Raw genomic sequence first — 7,419 nt, 5'->3', positions numbered from 1 at the left:
TCTGATAATAGCATAAATTCTGATAAGCAGTCGTGACTCACTTACACTGAGAAGCCACTGTACAATAAAATTTTAAAAGATGCATAAAATGAGCACAAAATAGTTGAGGTGGACTCATGCATGAACTCATTCTAAAGTAGACTTCAGAATCATGACAGATTTTGAGCAAAGTTCTTAGTTATGCCTTATTTTTAAGATGTACTGAAGTGAATCAGACTTTAATCTTTATCTGATATTTATCTTACTGCACACATATACACTCCATATGAATGATGAAAATTACCGTGGTGATAAATGGTGTTTTAGATGAACATTTAAGTGTCTGTTACATAAATTCTTAGGACAAGTTATGATGGAAATTCTGATGATTAAGTTCTAAAGGAACGAAATCAGAATTTTTTTATAAAGAACTACAGAAATAAGCATTCATTTTTCGAGTTAAGAAATCATGTTCTGATGACTGTTAAGCTCTGATATAAGTCTAAGTTCTGATATTACACTCTGATTCTTTACTTGACTTATTTGTGGTTAAAATCTGAAATAGTCTTATTTAAAATTAGAATATGTTTGGGTGAGATATTAACAGTCAATATAATTTGGGTTAGTGGTACACGTCTATGCACAATAATTTTTACTTGTTTAATGTGCGCATTAAATCCTGTTTTACACTTCCAATGGCTGTTTTTATTCTCATCAGTCTAGGGAGATGAGGTAGAATTATTTCTACCTATAACCATTCAATTTTCCTTGCGTCTCTTGATATTCTATTGGCTATATAAACCAACACCTCTTTCCAGCCATCACATCTCTCATTTTCTCTCAAACCCTCCTACTCATTTCTTTTTCACTCATCACAACCATGGTTCATTACAACTTAGTTCTGAACAATGACACCTTCACTGTCAACATGAGGTGTACATAATGGCAGCAGGAATGGCATGTTACTGCCATTCCTTATGAAATTTGGGACTCGGTTCCCCAAGAGGTCCTCACAGACCTCTTGTTCTTCTACATGGACTACCATCGCCATCTTGAGCGACTGGAAGAGGAACGGCTGGAAGCTTTCTGACAGCAGGAGCGTATTATTCGTCTTGCTGTTCTTTTTTTTTAGAGTAGGAAGAAGAAATAATTTCTCCTCCCTGTTTCTCTTCACCATCAGCTTTATCCGGCTTCTTAGCTTAGGACAAAAGCTGTTGATGCTAGGATTTGTAGCTTAGGACAATCTTGTACTTTTCAACATATAATTTAATTTTCATGAAATGTATTTGCTCAATATATTAATGAAATTTTATATTTATGCAAGATTTTGTCTCTGAGTCGTTTGATATTCTGATGAATTTTTAAATCCTGATACTAACCATATTCTGATGACCTTTTTAGCTCTGATACAAATCAAGTTCTGATTTTGACGTGGCATTATTTGTTTATATGGTTTCTTTATGGTCATTCTCTCATTGGTCATATTTTTATAGAATATTGGTCTCGCAGTGAAAATAATTTATTTAGTGGGAACAGTTTTAAATTTTAAAATAAAACTGAACTACCTTGATTAATGGGATTACTTGGTAAGTGAAACGGTTTTTCCTTGAAAAACTGCATGTGATAAGTAATGATTACTGAATTCCCGTGCCCATTAATTATCGTTTACTGCTGCATGTCTGACAGGTGTACCAACGGTTACTTTTTCTACCATGTATAAGTCAAAGAGAGAAAAGATTGTAAACTCTTTTATTTACTTTCATATTTTATCTCTCTCTCTTTACTTTTATTCTCTCTCATCTACTGCCGCTTTTTCATATAGACATTTTATCAAACACCTTACAGGCAATCTAATTTCTCAATTTTTCTCATAGCACTTAAGGATTTGATTATAGATGGAGCCAAGTTTGTACCCAACAACTATGCTGCAATCTTGCACAAGGTTGAAGCTCCATCTGATTTGCACTTTGTGCAAGATCTTCTAGCACATAGTGAGATTGGGTATGCGTTGACCCAACCTCAAGTCATTTCAAGTCAACAAGTTCTGACATTCTGGAAAACTGGGCATTTTGATAATGGTGGTGCTACTGGTACTCCAAGCATTATTTTTAAAGTGAATGATGTTGAGCATGTGGTAAGTCCTGGAGCAGTTCGTAAAGCTCTCCACTTACCAGAAGGCTGCATTTTTTCAACAGCGGAGGACCCTGTTCTACAGCAGCTCATGGCCAATTTGGGTTATGAGAAGAGTTTGGCCAAGCTTGGACAGTTGAAAAGGGCACATATCAGGAAGGAATGGAGCTTTTTCTTCGATTGCATCACTAAGGCATTCGGCAATAAGTGTTCCAACTTTGATGCCATTCCAATTATGAGTCAGCACATCGGGTATGCTATTATTCACCAAACTCACTTTGATTTTGCAAGTGTTGTGCTAGGTTTTATAGGGGATAGGATGACAGAAGATAGGAATGTAGTGTACTTTTCTCGATTCTGTCAGAATATAAATACCTTCTGTTGTGCTGATGAACCCCAACCTACCACTGATTTAATTCCACCCTTTAAGCTTGCAAAACGGGCTTTTAATGACTTGGTAAATGCTGACCTTAAGAAGAAGGTGGTTAGACCCTTACAGATACCTCAGTCTGTAAAACAGATCCTGGTAAATGCTGATCCTCACACCTATAGATCTGTTTACCCTGATGTTCAACCCACTAGCACATCCCAGACATCACAACAACCATCATAACACAACATACATACACCTCAACCAACTCAACCCTCCATCAGAACATATTTCAAACCTTCACAGATATCTCAACCTTCATCATCAGCACATACTTTGAGGCCTTCATCTTCAAAGCCCAAGAGGACAAAGACTGTACCTCAGACACAACAGAAGAGAAGGAGGATTGTTCTGAGAGATGAGTCAGACAGTGAGGAACAGGTTCATGTGTCAGAACCTGTTGTCAAAGAAGCTGAGAAGGTCTCTTCTCAGAAGGATATTAGAATTGGGGGTTCTAAGCTTCTCAAAAGGCTTAGAAGGATGTATTCAGATGAAACTCCCAAGGTATCTCCACCTTCAAAGAGATACAAGAAACAGAGAGCACACAGGAACAGGGCTAAGCCAGTTTCAGAGGATGAGGAAGCAGCAGCTCAGGAAGGAGATCAGGAATCTCTGATCTCAAAAGAGCCAGAATTTGTTAAAGCTACTGCATCTACACCTCCATTATCACCAACTCAGGAAACTACTCAAGATAAAGTATCTACACCACCTGTGTCTCCTATAACTGAACCAGTATCTACTGCAGACCCAGGAACAAGTGCTGAGATTGATATTCACAACCTAATTGTGCCTGAGGTTCTCTACTTAGAAGCTCCACCAGCTCCAATCAATCCATCAACAACACCAATTCCTGACGTTGATATTACTCCAGAATTACCTACAACACCTTCTCTGCATCTAGACATTGAAGATCAGACTATAGGTGAGCATCAGAATATGGCTGTTGATCAGAACTTGGAAGCAGATCAGCACTTAGAGGATGATGTTGAAGCATCCATAGCTTCTCATACTGTTCTTGTATCAGAAGATGCTGAAGCTGATGACTCTGTAAGTTCTGATGCTGCAAATGTTGATGCTACTGGTAATGCTGCTACAAATTTAGATGATGATGCAGCTGGTCCTTCTGGACATGCACCTCTGCAAGCTCCTTTAAAGGCTGAAATAGTCAAAAAGTTTGTTACAGGGGAAGCACCAGTACCTTCGAGTGAAACTCCTAGAGGACATGAGTGGACTAAGGAGTGGAACATAATTACCCTTGTTCCTTCAGAAAAGATTCTTGCTGATCATTTGGCAAAAGCTGATGAGTTGTTAGTCAATGAAGATTTCAAGACACGGCTAAGAGTTACTGCACTTAATACAAGGCATCTTCAAGGACAACAGTATGTAACTCAGGCTAAAGTGGACAAGATTCAAGAATCTTTAATACAACAAGATACACTTGTCAAGCTGGAAAAGAAAAGGTTTTTCAAACCTTCCTCTGACCAAAATACCAGCATTGAGAAAACCCAAGAGAAGCAACAGTCTCAGATTGATGAAATTTTGAAAAATCAAGCTTCTCAGCAATCTCAACTCAATGAGATCCAATCCTCAGTGGAATTGCTTCTCTCTCTTCTTTTACCTGCTGATGCCAAAAAGGGGGAGAAAGTAATTAAGTCCAAATGCAAACCTGATAAGACACTGAAGAAAAAGGATGATGGTAATGACCCGGGAAACTCTGGAATGGGTGGAGGTCGTGGTCAAGGTAGAGGTCTCTCATCAAGTAGAGCTGGAACTACAAGTCATAGAACAAGTTCTGATACTGGGAGAAGAATAACTTCTGATACTGGTAAAAGGATAAGTTCTGATGAACTTTTGGATCTTGATGAAGAAATTTCAAGATAGTTATTTCTGAAAGAAAATCCAGGAATGGACTTTGAGAGTCTAATGGAAGAAGAAGCTAGACTTAAATTAGAAAAGGTCAACTCCAAATCTGAAGCTTCTGTTGTTAAAAAGAAACTTCCTACGGCTAAAGGCATTGTGATAAAAGAAAGGACAAATCTTGTGGCAACAAAGGCAAAATCACAACTGCAGATAGATCCAAGGTCCAAGGGCAAATAAAAAGTTGGTGAACCTATAAAGGTTTATGTGCCTCCTATGGATGAAGAAATTTATGTTGAAGATGCTGATCTTACTCTGACTTCGAGGAAGATTTATAAAACAACCTCTGACATGGTTCAAGTTGTTCAGAGTCAAGATATAGTTAGTTTTGATATAACAATGAAGCAAGCAACCTCTGACATAGATCAAGTTGACTTGATATCAGAAGATAAGTCAAAGGAAACCTCTGACATTGCTCATGTTAAATCCTCAAAGTTACTCCTACCAGGATTCACTAAAGCCAAACAGACTCAAACTTTGAAGACTGGAGCAAGTGGTTTTGAAGCAAGAGTGGTTACTGGAAAGGAAGCAAGAGATAAATCTGGATTGGGTAGTGCTGATGAAAGAAGAGTGCAGAACACAACCAATGATCCAACTTCCTTAAGTGAAACAGGTATTGGAGCAACTCCTGAAAGATTGAATCAACTAGAATCTGTACAGATGGTCTACCATACCTTCTTGAAAGAACACATCTTGTTATATTTCATGACAGATGGAAGGGTTTACCATATAAGGGAAAATGCTATACCACTGAAGTATTTTGAGGAACTAGAACATGTTTTATTCTTACTTCAAGTGAATGACAGAATAACAGAAAGTGCTGCAAACTATTTGAAGACTCAAATTCAGAGACAGAAAAGGCTTTATTCTGTAAAGTTTGACAGCACATATTGTCCCAAGTACAGAGATCACAAGGGTGATATTGTTGATATGAAGCCTAATACTGCATCGATCAGAACATATCTTGGTATTAAGGGACTTGAATTCAATCTAGAGTCTGACAAAGCCTATGTCATAAGACTAGATCAGGAGTTGAGAAAAGCAAAGATTAATGATCTCAGATATGCTATCTTCCAAACTGGTGAAGATACCGCAGAACTCAAAGATGCTAAAAGGAGGATGATTGATGAACTTAGATATGCTGAGAGATGTTTGTTAAAGAACTATCTCAGAACAACTCCTGACATCAAAGAGATCAGAAAGTGAAGCCAAGTCAAGATCTACAACTGCTCAAATTCTGATATGTATACAGACTGAAGTTGTTATCAAAAGTTAAAGTTGGTAAAGCTTTAAGGACTGTAAGTTGTAGTTATCTAGTTAAATTCTCATGCATTTGTACTTAATGTTTTTTGACATCATCAAATATCTGTTAAACTTGTATATTTTGCTAATTTACAAGTTGGGGGAGATTGTTAGATATATTTGATAATGTCATGTCTAATATAATTTATGTTTAGTTTTCAGATCTTACTTAAACAGGACAAATTAGTACTTAACTGAAATCAGCACTTATATTGAAGTCAGAACTTAAGTTATCAGTACTTAAGATTTAGGAGATAATATCAGGACTTAAAGGAAACTTTCAGATAAGGAAGGCGGCTGATTGAAAGGAAAGAAGATCAAGACAAACGTAAGAAGAGATATGCATGAAGAAGGAATTCTGTGAAAGATTGAATACTTGGAAGAAAAGATAACTGATTGATATATTTTAGGAAGTAGAATTATATTCCATATCAATTAGCGATTATCTTGTAACTGTGTGATATATAAACACATACATAGGGTTTACACTATAAGTGTTATCATTATCTAGAATATTATTCATTGTAACCCTAGCAGCTCTCGTGATATTTGTTCATCACTGAAATAGGACAGTTCTACATTGTAACAGAGTTTAATAAAGTTTGTTTTCTGTTACTTGTGTTCTTTGAATTCGATTTAATTGTGCTATACACTGTATTCAACCCCCTTCTACAGTGTGTGTGACCTAACATGGTCCTTCATTAATTCTGTCAAGGTATTCTGGATCTGTAGCTTCCAGAAACATAGTCATCCTCACTTTCCATATGGGATACTCAGAAGGTTTCAGTATGGGAACCCTAATAGTCTCATATCGATTATGGATTTTAGTCTTTGGAGTTTCTTATGTTTTGGTGGGCTTGGTTGGAGTTTTCTCTTCTTCAGACATGATTGTTTTGGATCTTTACTGTATGTGTGTTAACAGATAGGCTCTGATACCACTTGTTAGATCATACACACTATAGAAGGGGGTTGAATACAGTGTATACTACAATTAAATCGAATTAAGAACATAAGTATGAAACACTGAATAATCTTATTAATAAAAAAATATTACAATGGAACCGTTCTCTCTCAGTGATGAACAAATATCACGAGAGCTGCTAGGGTTACAATGAATAATATTCTCGATTAAGATAACACTTATAGTGTAAACCCTATGCTGTGTTTATATAAACACGCAGTTACAAGATAATCTTCTAATCGATATAGAATATAAGTCTGCATCCTAAAATATATCAACTAGATATCTTTTCCTCCAAGTATTCTATTCTTCATAGAATTCTTCTCCATGCGTATATCTTCTTGTTTTATTCTTGATCTTCTTTCCTTTCAATCAGCCGCCTTCCTTATCTGAAAGTCTTCTTAAGTCCTGATATTATCTCCTGATAAATATCTTCTGATATCTTAAGTTCTGATAACTTAAGTTCTGATATCTTAAGTTCTAACTTCAGTATAAGTACTGATTTCCAGTTAAGTCCTGATTTGTCCTGTTAGTTAAGATCTGAAAACTAAACACAAATCATTATTAGACATGACATCACAAATATATCTAACAAGATTTAATTTTGAATTTTCTGATTTTTCAATATTTGGTTTTTATGATTAGATCATGATGGGTATGATATGTTAAGATCAGATTAGGTGTTTTAACATGTTATTTT

The sequence above is a fragment of the Apium graveolens genome, chromosome 8 (genome assembly GCF_009905375.1).
Source record: "Apium graveolens cultivar Ventura chromosome 8, ASM990537v1, whole genome shotgun sequence".
Lineage (NCBI taxonomy): Eukaryota > Viridiplantae > Streptophyta > Magnoliopsida > Apiales > Apiaceae > Apium > Apium graveolens.
The sequence above is the reverse complement of the archived record's forward strand: the minus strand, read 5'-3'. Positions refer to the sequence as shown.